Below are 17,833 nucleotides of genomic sequence, written 5' to 3'. Positions count from 1 at the left end.
ATTCAGTAGTCGAAAGGACATAAGGTAGGAACATCTGCAAACACAACGCTAGAGTTCACCTCTGCTAGTGGCATGTTAAGGGTAAGGAACTGAAGGCTGAGAAGAGGCAGTAAAGTTCACTTGTTATGGAGACTACTGCTGTGGCCAGCCCCTTGAAGGAGTTCCAGTTGGGAACAGAAATCAGAGATATAAATAGACAGATAGACATTCTGATAAGATTCCTTACCTTACATCAACTACTGATGACATATAGAAATCATATCCGTAATGCAAATGTTAATGTCATATAGATATAAAAAATGTAATCCAGCATTAAGGGCTAATGATATAAAAACTAACACGAAATGTATATGAAATTTACATTTCATACCTGCAACACACACATATATATATCAAACTGGTAATATCAAACATTAAAGACAGATATCAGAAACTTGAAACATGTTTATGACATACAAAGCTTAAAATGTCAACATCAAGCAGTGAAGATAAATAGAGATCAAAACATTACATGCACACATTAACAAGAATAGAAATAAAATCTCTAGTTTTGACTTTCAAAGATATAGAGTTATCAAAACCTTAATCGTTGAAGCCAATAATATACAGAAAGCAGAAACTTACTATCAACTGTTTATGATATTGATATAAGGATATAAGAACTCTATATTGTCATCTACACATAAATAGGTTTCAACAACAATTACTGTTAATATGATACACAAAGTTCAATCTCTTATCATCACTGTGTTAATGATATACAGAATCACACTACAAATCACACTGGTGAAACATCACAGATGGATGAACTGTTTTGTTTTAAAGTACTCAGTGGTATGATTACTAATCACACTGATGTATAAATTACACACATTACTTATAGGACGCCATACTTTTTTCATCCATGATCGCCATTTCCTGCATTAGCAAAGGAGCGCCAGGAAGAGACGAAGAAAGGCCACATCAGCTCACATCCATTTTCTAGCTGTTACATGTAATACACCAAATCCACAGCTCCTTTTCCATAACCAGGCTCCACATACCATTCAATGGTTTCCCAATTGCTTCACATGCCTCCCTGAACACCTAATCACTACAATTCACAGTATCTCATACATGCTTCTTATCTTCCTGAATTTTCTATCTATCTATGTAGCTATCAATATCTCTGATGCCTGTTCCCTCCTGGAACTTCCTCAAAGATTCTACCATTCCATCCCTCAAAAGCAAGATACCGAAACAAAAATTTTCAAAAAAGGAAATATAGAATGTGCTTCAAAATGCTGTCCCACTTGCCTTACTTTGGTCCTGAGTAATGGGTTATGAACATAGAAAAAATAATTCAATTTTGAGAAGAAAGTAGATTAATAACTCACTCTCAACATGATTTCTAAAATAAAGGATCAAGTTTAATGAATCTGATTCAATTCTTTATTTACATATAAAATAACTGGGACTCCCAAAATAACTTCTGCTAGTCACAATATGTAAAGCCTTCAATAAAGTACCACATAAAAGATTACCAGGTAAAATAAAATCTTACAGCACAGATCACATCTGCACATAGACAGTTAACTGGCTCCCCAAAAGGAAACAGGGTGGCTTTAAATGAGGAAGCATCCAACTAGCTACACATCTTGTAGGGTTCCACACGGCCCAATCCACAGACCTGTATTTGTCAACATCATCACCAACCCAGAGACATGACTCACCAGCAGAATCTTGAAACTTCCTGACAATACTAAATTAGGAAACAAAGTCAACTCAAAGGAAGACCGCTTGAAGATCCAGAGGGATTTAGAAAACTGGTTGCATGAACAGAGACATGGCAAATGGGTTTCAATGCAGCCAAATGTAAAGCACTCTGGTGTCAAAATATTAATCATAGACACAAATTGCTTGATAAACTACTACTTAAAGGTATAGAATAAGATTTCTGAGTGATTATAATCATCAGGAATGACCTTAAATACTGTAAAAGATGCCTAGGTGCGTACAACAAAACCAATACAATATTAAGAGTCATAGCAAGGTAGAAGTTGGTTGGCAGCCACCAAACAGGGAGGTATATTAACAGTACTATCAGCCTGGGTATAAGGAGAGTTAGTGATGGCTGCACGAAGAGCCAGCAATTAACTGGTTGTCAAGTTGCAATCCTCTGATCCAGGTAGCTGTCTTTTCTTTCTGCCTCACCTGCATGTGGACTGCACATTCTGTCCACAAACATAAAATCTATCCTTGTCATACATAACACTTGACAACACTTAACTCATACAACTCTATCTTCATAATTCTAGATTTTCCTGCTTGGCAAAATGGTAGGAGAAACAGATAGAAATAGTGTAGGAACACTAGACAGGAGCATTACGTAGAAGCAGCCGGCAGGAAAATTTAGGTGTGAGCATTAGGTAGCAGTAGCAGGTTGGATCACTAGGTAGTAGTCAGTTGGAACATTAGGTAAGAGCCCCCAGGAAGCACTATTGCTACTAAGCTAACACATAAAAAAGCAAACAAGAGTGAAAGAAAGTAAGAAAAATTATTCCTATCAAGTAAAGAGATACATTTGCAAAATATAATTAGACTTTGACATCATAAATGCATATGATTTATGCATTCATTAATAATTTGGTATTTCTATATAAAGCAATGATGTCATCTGTGAAAAAGACAAAAACAGTATTCTTATGTCTTAAGAAAAATCAGCTTTACAAAGTACTCACTGAATAGACATATGTAGAGTCTGATAAGACAATAAGGAAGACATCCATTTTCATAACCTGATACAGTTCAGAACACTACTGGACAGGAAAATCTTTACAAAGCTTTGTCTATTCACAGTCTTCTTAAACTCTTATCCATACATTTCCTTCTGCTGGACCTGGATCCTCTGTGGTCCTTGCTCTCAATGATTAGAGTTTTCCCTAGGGAGTGATTCTTACCAAGCTCTGGCAATAGTCTAATTGGTATTGGGGACAAGAATCTCATCTGTTTTGGGGACAAGAATCTCACCACTAGAGATGATGACAAGCACTGTCACTTATAACTGATCTGTGTTATTGAATATGTTCATTATCTTTAACGCCTTACAAAGAAACTACTATAATAGAATTTCTAAATGCACTTCCACAGACCTTTTTGATTAAAAATAGGTACAAGTACAGGATTGTATCCCAAACTGACAGGCAACTGGCATGAGAACTAATTCTAATTCTGGGGCACAGCAATAACATCAGTATCAGAAAGCTCCATTCCACATGCTGTAGTCACTTAAAAGAATGTCTGGTTATATTAGGCTACTGCTGCATGTTAGGTTTCTTGGGTTGATATCATGTTGCATGTAAGACAGGAGATTAACAAGAAAAGAACGAGTAAAAGTCTATGCACTGCTATTATGCTTGGAAAATGAGTGATTTGTTCTATAATGCTAATGCAGTCAGAGAGGGATTAACTATTAAAAGTCAGTAAAACACTCATGAATACTCAAAATCATGAAAACCTCATCTGGAGGTTGAAATACATATCAAAAATATACCAATATAAAACTGGTCTCCTGCTGAGGATGCCATGGCTGCTCTTTTTGTCCTCTGTTTGCTCATATGGTATACCATGCCTTGTGTGCAATGCTCAACCATGGATGAGTGGTACATTTCAGTTGAAATATCAATCATCATAATAAATCACAATAAATTTCATATGATGATAAGAAGTTAAGAGGTTCTGATTTTTTGCAAATGTATTCCTTATTTTCCATCAATAAACCCCATATTTTCCCTTATGTACATACCCCTCAAAACTATTGCTAAATCTAATATCGTTCAATAATCTATATAGCTCTAATTCATGCACTACAATTGTTCGTCTTCTCTAAACAGTATATCAGCCCAGAACAAAAAATACTTAATATGCAAAGCTAATAGCAATGCGGTGCTAAATTAGACTTTCACCCTACTGGGTTTCATCCCAGCCCAAGAATCTACCATAACAAAAGTTCTATGAAGTAATGCTGTGGATAGGACATTGTTCTCTCATGATGAACCAACTGTCTACCATCCACCGGAATTATTTTCTTGGTATTAGTGACTGAAAAGATGTGCTGAGAGAGCAAAATAAAAACCCTGTAAGAGTTGCCTGACAGCTAGATATCATCTGCTCATTTCCACATCCGTTTACTTCGTCAGTTTTTCTTTTATGGTTTTCACAAATGTTTCCCCATCTTTGAAGCTCTCCCCAGTTCCGAAAACTTACCATATATTAGCTAATTTCAAATTAGCATATAAATCAAAGTTACCTCTAAATCGATTCCGCTGACATAACAGTAGCCTGTATTGACCACAAATCAATATACGTTAAATCGATATCGCCATGCCCGTGAAGTACACGAAGACTATTCACCTTACAAAAAAAAATCCAGTAGCTCTGCTTCATACCTGACTTCCACTGGAGCCGACGATAAATTATAATATTAGCACACAGAAGTATTCTTAGCACGGCAGATTCAGTCAGCTGGCAGCCGCTGACAGACCAGCTTTCACCCAGTATACCTAAACTCCGAAAGGCACAGACAAACACCGGAATCCATATGGCTTGCGTAGGGTATATAAATGCGTCTGTGATATGGATTATGGAAGAACTAGTCGAATAATGAAATACATCTTTAAAGGAACAGCTAACTGCTTTCATTGACGTATCACTTACATTAATTCAATTCTATATGGAATACATAAAATACTATGCTTTAAACAGCCAGCAGTCAATCACTGATGACAAGTTTAAACCAGATATTTTGTGAGAACATGAGTGAAGAGATTAAGGTATCAATGGAAACAAGACTTTCAAGCACAAAAGGAAAATAACGCGGGACAAGGAATCTGCTCTTACTCACGTATTTCATCCAACAAAAGAACAGCTCATATAAAACAAGAATAGATATACATATATCTTATTTCATATTTGATTATACTTTCTCGCTGTCTCCCGCGTTAGCGAGGTAGCGCAAGGAACTGACGAAAGAATGGTCCAACCCACCCAAATACACGTATATACATAACGCCCACATATACATACACATACCTATACATTTCAACTTATACATATGTATACATACACAGACATATACATATATACACATGTACATATTCATACATGCTGCCTTCATTCATTCTCGCCGCCACCCCGCCACACACGAAATAACAACGCCCTCCCTCATTTGCGCGAGGTAGCGCAAGGAAAAGCCAACAAAGGCCACTTTCGTTCACCTCAATCTCTAGCTGTTATGTGTAATGCACCGAAACCACAGCTCCCTTTCCTCATCCAGGCCCCACAAAACTTTCCATGGTTTACCCCCAGACGCTTCACATGCCCTGGTTCAATCCATTGACAGCAAGTTAACCCCGGTATACCACTTCGTTCCAATTCACTCTATCCTTGCACACCTTTCACCCTCCTGTATCTTGAGGCCCCGATCGCTCAAAATCTTTTTCACTCCATCCTTCCACCTCCAATTTGGTTTCCCACTTCCCGTTCCCTCGACCTCTGACACATATATCCTCTTTGTCAATCTTTCCTCACTCATTCTTTCCATGTGACCAAATCATTTCAATACACCCTCTTCTGCTCTCTCAACCACACTCTTTCTATTACCACACATCTCTCTTACCCTTTCATTACTTTCTCGATCAAACTACGTCACACCACATATTGTCCTCAAACATCTCACTTCCAATACAACCACCCACTGCACAACTCTATCTATAGCCCATGCCTCGCAACCGTATAACATTGTTGGAACCACTATTCCTCCAGACATACCCATTTTTTGCTTTCCGAGATAACGTTCTCGCCTTCCACACATTCTTCAATGCTCCCGAAACCTTCGCCCGCTTCCCCACCTTGTGACTCACTTCCGCTTCCATGGTTCCATCCGTTGCAAAATCCACTCCCAGATATCTAAAATACTTCACTTCCTCCAGTTTTTCTACATTCAAACTTACCTCCCAGTTTACTTGTCCCTCAACCCTACTGAACCTAATAACCTTGCTCTTATTCACATTTACTCTTAGCTTTCTTCTTTCAAACGTTTTACCAAACTCAATCACCAACTTTTGCAGTTTCTCACCCGAATCGCCACCAGCCCTGTATCATCAGCAAACAACAGTTGACTCACTTCCCAAGCCCTCTCATCCACAACAGAGTGCATACTTTTCCCTCTCTCCAAAACTCTTGCATTCACCTCCCTAACAACCCCATCCATAAACAAATTAAACAATCATGGAGACATCACGCACCCCTGCTGCAAACCGAAACTCACTGGGAGCCAATCACTGCTTCTAGCAACTCACCTCCCACACCATATACTCGTAATGCCTTCCACAGAGCATCTCTATCAACTCTATCATGTGCCTTCTCCAGATCCATAAATGCTACATACAAATCCATCTGTTTTCTAAGTATTTCTCACATACATTCTTCAAAGCAAACACCTGATCCACACATCCTCTACCACTTCTGAAACCACACTGCTCTTCCCCAATCTGATGCTCTGTACATGCCTTGACCTCTCAATCAATAACCTTCCATATAGTTTCCCAGGAATACTCAACAAACTTATACCTCTGTAATTTGAGCACTCACCTTTATCCCCTTTACCTTTGTACAATGGCACTATGCATGCATTCCGCCAATCCTCAGACACTTCACCATGAGTCATACATACATTGAATATCCTCGCCAACCAGTCAACAACACAGTCACTCCCTTTTTCATTAAATTCCACAGCAATACCATCCAAACCCGCTGCCTTGCCGGTTTTCATCATCCGCAAAGCTTTCACTACCTCTTCTCTGTTTACCAAATCATTCTTCTTGACCTTCTCACTTCGTACACCATATCGACCTAAACACCCTATATCTGCCACTCAATCATCAAACACATTCAACAAACCTTCAAAATATTCACTCCATCTCCCTCTCACTTCACCACTGCTTGTTATTACCTTCCCATCTGCCTCCTTCACCGATGTTCCCATTTGTTCTGTTGTCTCACGCACTTTATTTACCTCCTTCCAAAACAGCTTTTTAGTCTCCCTAAAACTTAATGATATTCTCTCACCTCAACACTCATTTGTACTCTTTTTCACCTCTTGCACCTTTCTCTTGACCTCTTGCCTCTTTCTTTTATATATCTCCCAGTCTTTTGCGCTACTTCCCTGCAAAAATCGTCCAAATACCTCTCTCTTCTCTTTCACTAACAATCTTACTTCTTCATTCTACCACTCACAACCCTTTCTAATCTGCCCACCTCCCTCCTTTCTCAAGCCACAGGCATCTTTTGTGCAAGCCATCACTGCTTCCCTAAATACATCCCATTCCTCCCACACTCCCATTACGTCATTTGCTCTTACCTTTTTCCATTGTGCACTCAATTTCTCCTGGTACTCCCTCACACAAGTCTCCTTTCCAAGCTCACTTACTCTCACCACTCTCTTCTCCCCAACATTCTTCTTTTCTGAAAACCTCTACATGTCTTCACCTTCGCCTCCACAAGATAATGATCAGACATCCCTCCAAGTTGCCCCTCTCAGCACATTAAGTTCCAAAAGTCTCTCTTTCACACGCCAATCAATTAACACGTAATCCAGTAACGCTCTCTGGCCATCTCCCCTACTTACATATGTATTCTTTCGTATATCTCTCTTTTTAAACCAGGTATTCCCAATCGCCAGTCCTTTTTCAGCACACAAATCTACAGGCTCTTCACCATTTCCATTTACAACACTGAACACCTCATGTACACCAATTTTACCCTCAACTGCCACATTATTCACCTTTGCATTCAAACCACCCATCACTATAACTCTGTCTTGTGTATCAAAACTTCTAACACACTCGCTCAGCTGCTCCCAAAACACTTGCCTCTCATGGTCTTTCTTCTCATGCCCAGATGCATAGGCACCAATAATCACCCATCTCTCTTTATCCACTTTCAGTTTTACCCATATCAATTTGAGTTTAATTTCTTACACTCTATCACATACTCCCATAACTCCTGCATCAGGAGTAGTGCTACTCCTTCCTTTGTTCCGGTCCTCTCACCAACCCCTGACTTTAAAACGTGCAGGTTCCTTTCCTCAAACATACTACCTATGTCTCCTTTTTTCTCATCTTGGTTACATCCACACACATTTAGACACCTAAATCTGAGGCTTCGAGGAGGATGAGCACTCCCCGCATGACTTCTTTGTCTATTTCCCCTTATAGAAAGTTAAAATACAGGGAGGGGAGGGTTTCTAGCCCCCGCTCCCGTCCCCTTTAGTCGCCTTCTATGACACGCGGGGAATGCGTGGGAAGTTTTCTTTCTCCCCTATCCCCAGGGATATATATATATATATATATATATATATATATATATATATATATTGATTGATTGATTGATTGATTGATTGAGTGATTTTGCTTTGTCGCTGTCTCCCGCGCCTGCGAGGTAGCGCAAGGAAACAGACGAAAGAAATGGCCTAACCCACCTCCATACACATGCACACACACACACACACACACACACACACACGTCTACACACGCAAACATACACACCCACACATCCCAACGTACACTCATATATACACACACAGACACACCCATATACACACATGCACACAATTCACACTGTCTGCACCTACTCACCCCCATCGCCACCCCGCCACACACGGAATAACATCCCCCTCCCCCCTCATGTGCGCGAGGCAGCGCCAGGAAAAGACAACAAAGACCCCATTCGCTCACACTCAGTCTCCAGCTGTCATGCAATAATGCCCGAAACCTCAGCTCCCTTTCCACATCCGGGCCCCACAGAGCTTTCCATGGTTTACCCCAGACGCTTCACATGCCCTGATTCAATCCATTGACAGCACATCGACCCCGGTATAACACATCGATCCAATTCACTCTATTCCTTGCCCGCCTTTCACCCTCCTGCATGTTCAGGCCCCGATCACTCAAAATCTTTTTCACTCCATCTTTCCACCTCCAATTTGGTCTCCCACTTCTCCTCGTTCCCTCCACCTTCGACACATATATCCTCTTGGTAAATCTTTCCTCACTCATTCTCTCTATGTGCCCAAACCATTTCAAAACACCCTCTTCTGCTCTCTCAACCACGCTCTTTTTATTTCCACACGTCTCTCTTACCCTTACATTACTTACTCGATCAAACCACCTCACACCACATATTGTCCTCAAACATCTCATTTCCAGCACATCCACCCTTCTGCGCACAACTCTATCCATAGCCCACGCCTCGCAACCATACAACATTGTTGGAACCACTATTCCTTCAAACATACCCATTTTTGCTTTCCGAGATAATGTTCTCGACTTCCACACATTCTTCAAGGCTCCCAGGATTTTCGCCCCCTCCCCCACCCTGTGATTTACTTCCGCATCCATGGTTCCATCCGCTGCCATATATATATATATATATATATATATATATATATATATATATATATATATATATATATATATATATATGAGAAGAAAGATCAAGAGAGGCAAGTGTTTTGGGAGCAGCTGAATGAGTGTGTTAGTGGTTTTGATGCACGAGACCGGGTTATAGTGATGGGTGATTTGAATGCAAAGGTGAGTAATGTGGCAGTTGAGGGAATAATTGGTATACATGGGGTGTTCAGTGTTGTAAATGGAAATGGTGAAGAGCTTGTAGATTTATGTGCTGAAAAAGGACTGATGATTGGGAATACCTGGTTTAAAAAGCGAGATATACATAAGTATACTTATGTAAGTAGGAGAGATGGCCAGAGAGCGTTATTGGATTACGTGTTAATTGACAGGCGTGCGAAAGAGAGACTTTTGGATGTTAATGTGCTGAGAGGTGCAACTGGAGGGATGTCTGATCATTATCTTGTGGAGGCTAAGGTGAAGATTTGTATGGGTTTTCAGAAAAGAAGAGTGAATGTTGGGGTGAAGAGGGTGGTGAGAGTAAGTGAGCTTGAGAAGGAGACCTGTGTGAGGAAGTACCAGGAGAGACTGAGTACAGAATGGAAAAAGGTGAGAACAATGGAAGCAAGGGGAGTGGGGGAGGAATGGGATGTATTTAGGGAATCAGTGATGGATTGCGCAAAAGATGCTTGTGGCATGAGAAGAGTGGGAGGTGGGTTGATTAGAAAGGGTAGTGAGTGGTGGGATGAAGAAGTAAGAGTATTAGTGAAAGAGAAGAGAGAGGCATTTGGACGATTTTTGCAGGGAAAAAATGCAATTGAGTGGGAGATGTATAAAAGAAAGAGACAGGAGGTCAAGAGAAAGGTGCAAGAGGTGAAAAAAAGGGCAAATGAGAGTTGGGGTGAGAGAGTATCATTAAATCTTAGGGAGAATAAAAAGATGTTCTGGAAGGAGGTAAATAAAGTGCGTAAGACAAGGGAGCAAATGGGAACTGCAGTGAAGGGCGCAAATGGGGAGGTGATAACAAGTAGTGGTGATGTGAGAAGGAGATGGAGTGAGTATTTTGAAGGTTTGTTGAATGTGTTTGATGATAGAGTGGCAGATATAGGGTGTTTTGGTCGAGGTGGTGTGCAAAGTGAGAGGGTTAGGGAAAATGATTTGGTAAACAGAGAAGAGGTAGTGAAAGCTTTGCGGATGATGAAAGCCGGCAAGGCAGCAGGTTTGGATGGTATTGCAGTGGAATTTATTAAAAAAGGGGGTGACTGTATTGTTGACTGGTTGGTAAGGTTATTTAATGTATGTATGACTCATGGTGAGGTGCCTGAGGATTGGCGGAATGCGTGCATAGTGCCATTGTACAAAGGCAAAGGGGATAAGAGTGAGTGCTCAAATTACAGAGGTATAAGTTTGTTGAGTATTCCTGGTAAATTATATGGGAGGGTATTGATTGAGAGGGTGAAGGCATGTACAGAGCATCAGATTGGGGAAGAGCAGTGTGGTTTCAGAAGTGGTAGAGGATGTGTGGATCAGGTGTTTGCTTTGAAGAATGTATGTGAGAAATACTTAGAAAAGCAAATGGATTTGTATGTAGCATTTATGGATCTGGAGAAGGCATATGATAGAGTTGATAGAGATGCTCTGTGGAAGGTATTAAGAATATATGGTGTGGGAGGAAAGTTGTTAGAAACAGTGAAAAGTTTTTATCGAGGATGTAAGGCATGTGTACGTGTAGGAAGAGAGGAAAGTGATTGGTTCCTAGTGAATGTAGGTTTGCGGCAGGGGTGTGTGATGTCTCCATGGTTGTTTAATTTGTTTATGGATGGGGTTGTTAGGGAGGTAAATGCAAGTTTTGGAAAGAGAGGCAAGTATGAAGTCTGTTGGGGATGAGAGAGCTTGGGAAGTGAGTCAGTTGTTGTTCGCTGATGATACAGCGCTGGTGGCTGATTCGTGTGAGAAACTGCAGAAGCTGGTGACTGAGTTTGGTAAAGTGTGTGGAAGAAGAAAGTTAAGAGTAAATGTGAATAAGAGCAAGGTTATTAGGTACAGTAGGGTTGAGGGTCAAGTCAATTGGGAGGTGAGTTTGAATGGAGAAAAACTGGAGGAAGTGAAGTGTTTTAGATATCTGGGAGTGGATCTGGCAGCGGATGGAAGCATGGAAGCGGAAGTGGATCATAGGGTGGGGGAGGGGGCGAAAATTCTGGGGGCCTTGAAGAATGTGTGGAAGTCGAGAACATTATCTCGGAAAGCAAAAATGGGTATGTTTGAAGGAATAGTGGTTCCAACAATGTTATATGGTTGCGAGGCGTGGGCTATGGATAGAGTTGTGCGCAGGAGGATGGATGTGCTGGAAATGAGATGTTTGAGGACAATGTGTGGTGTGAGGTGGTTTGATCGAGTAAGTAACGTAAGGGTAAGAGAGATGTGTGGAAATAAAAAGAGCGTGGTTGAGAGAGCAGAAGAGGGTGTTTTGAAGTGGTTTGGGCACATGGAGAGGATGAGTGAGGAAAGATTGACCAAGAGGATATATGTGTCGGAGGTGGAGGGAGCAAAGGAGAAGAGGGAGACCAAATTGGAGGTGGAAAGATGGAGTGAAAAAGATTTTGTGTGATCGGGGCCTGAACATGCAGGAGGGTGAAAGGAGGGCAAGGAATAGAGTGAATTGGAGCGATGTGGTATACCGAGGTTGACGTGCTGTCAGAGGATTGAATCAAGGCATGTGAAGCGTCTGGGGTAAACCATGGAAAGCTGTGTAGGTATGTATTTTGCGTGTGTGGACGTATGTATATACATGTGTATGGGGGGGGTTGGGCCATTTCTTTCGTCTGTTTCCTTGCGCTACCTCGCAAACGCGGGAGACAGCGACAAAGTAAAAAAAAAAGAAAAAAAAAAAATATATATATATATATATATATATATATATATATATATATATATATATATATATATATATATATATATATATGTATATGTATGTATATTTGCGTGTGTGGACGTATGTATATACATGTGTATGGGGGTGGGTTGGGCCATTTCTTTCGTCTGTTTCCTTGCGCTACCTCGCGACAAAGAAAAAAAAAAAGAAAAAAAAAAAAAAAAAAATATATATATATATATATATATATATATATATATATATATATATATATATATATATATATATATATTTTTTTTTTTTTTTTTTTTTTTTTTTTTTTTTGTCGCGAGGTAGCGCAAGGAAACAGACGAAAGAAATGGCCCAACCCACCCCCATACACATGTATATACATACGTCCACACACGCAAATATACATACATATACATATATATATATATATATATATATATATATATATATATATATATATATATATATATATATATATATATATATATTTTTTTTTTTTTTTTTTTTTTTTTTTTTTTTTTGGTGACTGAGTTTGGTAAAGTGTGTGGAAGAAGAAAGTTGAGAGTAAATGTGAATAAGAGCAAGGTTATTAGGTACAGTAGGGGTGAGGGTCAAGTCAATTGGGAGGTGAGTTTGAATGGAGAAAAACTGGAGGAAGTGAAGTGTTTTAGATATCTGGGAGTGGATCTGTCAGCGGATGGAACCATGGAAGCGGAAGTGGATCATAGGGTGGGGGAGGGGGCGAAAATTTTGGGAGCCTTGAAAAATGTGTGGAAGTCGAGAACACTATCTCGGAAAGCAAAAATGGGTATGTTTGAGGGAATAGTGGTTCCAACAATGTTGTATGGTTGCGAGGCGTGGGCTATGGATAGAGATGTGCGCAGGAGGATGGATGTGCTGGAAATGAGATGTTTGAGGACAATGTGTGGTGTGAGGTGGTTTGATCGAGTAAGTAACGTAAGGGTAAGAGAGATGTGTGGAAATAAAAAGAGCGTGGTTGAGAGAGCAGAAGAGGGTGTTTTGAAATGGTTTGGGCACATGGAGAGAATGAGTGAGGAGAGATTGACCAAGAGGATATATGTGTCGGAGGTGGAGGGAACGAGGAGAAGAGGGAGACCAAATTGGAGGTGGAAAGATGGAGTGAAAAAGATTTTGTGTGATCGGGGCCTGAACATGCAGGAGGGTGAAAGGAGGGCAAGAAATAGAGTGAATTGGAGTCATGTGGTATACAGGGGTTGACATGCTGTCAGTGGATTGAAGCAAGGCATGTGAAGCGTCTGGGGTAAACCATGGAAAGCTGTGTAGGTATGTATATTTGCGTGTGTGGACGTGTGTATGTACATGTGTATGGGGGGGGGGGGTTGGGCCATTTCTTTCGTCTGTTTCCTTGCGCTACCTCGCAAACGCGGGAGACAGCGACAAAGTATAAAAAGAAAAAAAAAAAAAAAAAAAAATATATATATATATATATATATATATATATATCTTTCTTTCTTTTCTTTCGTACTATTCGCCATTTCCCGCATCAGCGAGGTAGCGTTAAGAACAGAGGACTGGGCCTTTGAGGAAATATCCTCACCTGGCCCCCTTCTCTGTTCCTTCTTTTGGAAAAAAAAAAAAAAAAAAAAGATGAGAGGGGAGGATTTCCAGCCCCCCGCTCCCTTCCCTTTTAGTCGCCTTCTACGACACGCAGGGAATACGTGGGAAGTATTCTTTCTCCCCTATCCCCAGGGATATATATCCCTGGGGATAGGGAAGAAAGAATACTTCCCACGTATTCCCTGCGTGTCGTAGAAGGCGACTAAAAGGGAAGGGAGCGGGGGGCTGGAAATCCTCCCCTCTCTTTTTTTTTTTCTTAATTTTTTCAAAAGAAGGAACAGAGAAGGGGGCCAGGTGAGGATATTCCCTCAAAGGCACAGTCCTCTGTTCTTAACGCTACCTCGCTATCGCGGGAAATGGCGAATAGTATGAAAGAAAAGATATATATATATATATATATATATATATATATATATATATATATATATATATATATATATATATATATATATATATATATATATATATATATATATTTATATATATATATATATATATATATATAAATTTATTTTTTTTTTATTATACTTTGTCGCTGTCTCCCGCGTTTGCGAGGTAGCGCAAGGAAACAGACGAAAGAAATGGCCCCACCCCCCCCCCCCCATACACATGTATATGCATACGTCCACACACGCAAATATACCTACCTACACAGCTTTCCATGGTTTACCCCAGACGCTTCACATGCCTTGATTCAATCCACTGACAGCACGTCAACCTCGGTATACCACATCGCTCCAATTCACTCTATTCCTTGCCCTCCTTTCACCCTCCTGCATGTTCAGGCCCCGATCACACAAAATCTTTTTCACTCCATCTTTCCACCTCCAATTTGGTCTCCCTCTTCTCCTTTGCTCCCTCTACCTCCGACACATATATCCTCTTGGTCAATCTTTCCTCACTCATTCTCTCCATGTGCCCAAACCACTTCAAAACACCCTCTTCTGCTCTCTCAACCACGCTCTTTTTATTTCCACACATCTCTCTTACCCTTACGTTACTCACCCGATCAAACCACCTCACACCACACATTGTCCTCAAACATCTCATTTCCAGCACATCCATCCTCCTGCGCACAACTCTATCCATAGCCCACGCCTCGCAACCATACAACATTGTTGGAACCACTATTCCTTCAAACATACCCATTTTTGCTTTCCGAGATAATGTTCTCGACTTCCACACATTCTTCAAGGCCCCCAGAATTTTCGCCTCCTCCCCCACCCTATGATCCACTTCCGCTTCCATGGTTCCATCCGCTGCCTGATCCACTCCCAGATATCTAAAACACTTCACTTCCTCCAGTTTTTCTCCATTCAAACTCACCTCCCAATTGACTTGACCCTCAACCCTACTGTACCTAATAACCTTGCTCTTATTCACATTTACTCTTAACTTTCTTCTTCCACACACTTTACCAAACTCAGTCACCAGCTTCTGCAGTTTCTCACATGAATCAGCCACCAGCGCTGTATCATCAGCGAACAACAACTGACTCACTTCCCAAGCTCTCTCATCCCCAACAGACTTCATACTTGCCCCTCTTTCCAAAACTCTTGCATTTACCTCCCTAACAACCCCATCCATAAACAAATTAAACAACCATGGAGACATCACACACCCCTGCCGCAAACCTACATTCACTGAGAACCAATCACTTTCCTCTCTTCCTACACGTACACATGCCTTACATCCTCGATAAAAACTTTTCACTGCTTCTAACAACTTTCCTCCCACACCATATATTCTTAATACCTTCCACAGAGCATCTCTATCAACTCTATCATATGCCTTCTCCAGATCCATAAATGCTACATACAAATCCATTTGCTTTTCTAAGTATTTCTCACATACATTCTTCAAAGCAAACACCTGATCCACACATCCTCTACCACTTCTGAAACCACACTGCTCTTCCCCAATCTGATGCTCTGTACATGCCTTCACCCTCTCAATCAATACCCTCCCATATAATTTACCAGGAATACTCAACAAACTTATACCTCTGTAATTTGAGCACTCACTCTTATCCCCTTTGTCTTTGTACAATGGCACTATGCACGCATTCCGCCAATCCTCAGGCACCTCACCATGAGTCATACATACATTAAATAACCTTACCAACCAGTCAACAATACAGTCACCCCCTTTTTTAATAAATTCAACTGCAATACCATCCAAACCTGCTGCCTTGCCGGCTTTCATCTTCCGCAAAGCTTTCACTACCTCTTCTCTGTTTACCAAATCATTTTCCCTAACCCTCTCACTTTGCACACCACCTCGACCAAAACACCCTATATCTGCCACTCTATCATCAAACACATTCAACAAACCTTCAAAATACTCACTCCATCTCCTTCTCACATCACCACTACTTGTTATCACCTCCCCATTTGCGCCCTTCACTGAAGTTCCCATTTGCTCCCTTGTCTTACGCACTTTATTTACCTCCTTCCAGAACATCTTTTTATTCTCCCTAAAATTTAATGATACTCTCTCACCCCAACTCTCATTTGCCCTTTTTTTCACCTCTTGCACCTTTCTCTTGACCTCCTGTCTCTTTCTTTTATACATCTCCCACTCAAATGCATTTTTTCCCTGCAAAAATCGTCCAAATGCCTCTCTCTTCTCTTTCACTAATACTCTTACTTCTTCATCCCACCACTCACTACCCTTTCTAATCAACCCACCTCCCACTCTTCTCATGCCACAAGCATCTTTTGCGCAATCCATCACTGATTCCCTAAATATATCCCATTCCTCCCCCACTCCCCTTACTTCCATTGTTCTCACCTTTTTCCATTCTGTACTCAGTCTCTCCTGGTACTTCCTCACACAGGTCTCCTTCCAAAGCTCACTTACTCTCACCACCCTCTTCACCCCAACATTCACTCTTCTTTTCTAAAAACCCATACAAATCTTCACCTTAGCCTCCACAAGATAATGATCAGACATCCCTCCAGTTGCACCTCTTAGCACATTAACATCCAAAAGTCTCTCTTTCGCACGCCTGTCAATTAACACGTATATATATATATATATATATATATATATATATATATATATATATATATATATATATATATATATATATACTCTACTTCCTGAGTTAGGTAACGAACGCCAGAAACAGACGAAGAAATGACTTCATTCGCTCTATCATATCCGTATCATGTTCCGAAACTACAGCCTATCCACAACCAAGCCCCACATACCTTTCAATGTCTTTTCCCAACCGCTTCGTATGTTTTGGCTAAACCCAATGAGAGAACCTCGTCCCCTATGTGCTACATCGCTCCATTTCGCTCTGTCACTTGCAAGCCTCACTCCCTGCTGCATCTTCAGGCCCCGAAACTTCAGAGCATCTTTCACTCCATATATATACCATCTAGGTTTCATCCTTTTCCTTGTCCCTCCTACATCTGACATTTATGCCCTCTTATCCTTTTTTCACTCATTTTCTCCATATGTCCAAACCATTTCAATACACCTTCTTCAACTCTCCAATACATACATCTCTTACGGTATACCACACTTACCAGCATTTTCTATTCGATCAAGCGCAGTTACACTTGCTCCGCTTCACCAACAATTTCCTCCAAGGTCTGTCCAATTAAACCCATGCTCCAAATAACCTGTCTCTCTTCACTATCGATCCAAATACTGCATTTTTCGCGTTTACCCTCAATTTACACTTTCACACACTCTCCCAAACTAAGACACACACCAGCTTCTGTATCTTCTTAATCTGCCACCAATGCCGTGTCATCGGAAAACAACTGACTCACCCTCTCAGGCACTCCCACTCCCAAGAGGCTATATACCTGCTCTTCTCTCCAAGACACTTGCATTTATCTCCCTCACCATCCAATCCAATGACAAAGCAAACAGCCATGGTGACAT

The 17,833-nt window shown here is 40.8% G+C and overlaps 1 protein-coding gene across 8 annotated transcripts in view; it reads right to left on the bottom strand.

Annotated features, from left to right (window-relative positions):
* The window catches only part of LOC139758448 (uncharacterized), a 28,866-nt gene extending 23,036 nt beyond the window's left edge, over nucleotides 1-5,830 (bottom strand). For 2 of the 8 annotated variants that reach the window (XR_011714831.1, XR_011714832.1), the window contains exon 1: nucleotides 4,428-4,613. The gene's annotated coding sequence lies outside the window, so the exon portion shown is untranslated. Of the gene's footprint in view, nucleotides 1-4,288; nucleotides 4,614-5,808 lie in introns of those variants that run through there. The other 6 variants (XR_011714825.1, XR_011714826.1, XR_011714829.1 and 3 more) reach the window with 5 other exon arrangements.
* Between the last annotated feature and the right edge of the window lie 12,003 nt (nucleotides 5,831-17,833).

This window comes from Panulirus ornatus, chromosome 30 (genome assembly GCF_036320965.1).
Source record: "Panulirus ornatus isolate Po-2019 chromosome 30, ASM3632096v1, whole genome shotgun sequence".
In the NCBI taxonomy this organism is placed as follows: Eukaryota; Metazoa; Arthropoda; class Malacostraca; order Decapoda; family Palinuridae; genus Panulirus; species Panulirus ornatus.
This window is presented reverse-complemented; position numbering and strand designations above follow the sequence as displayed.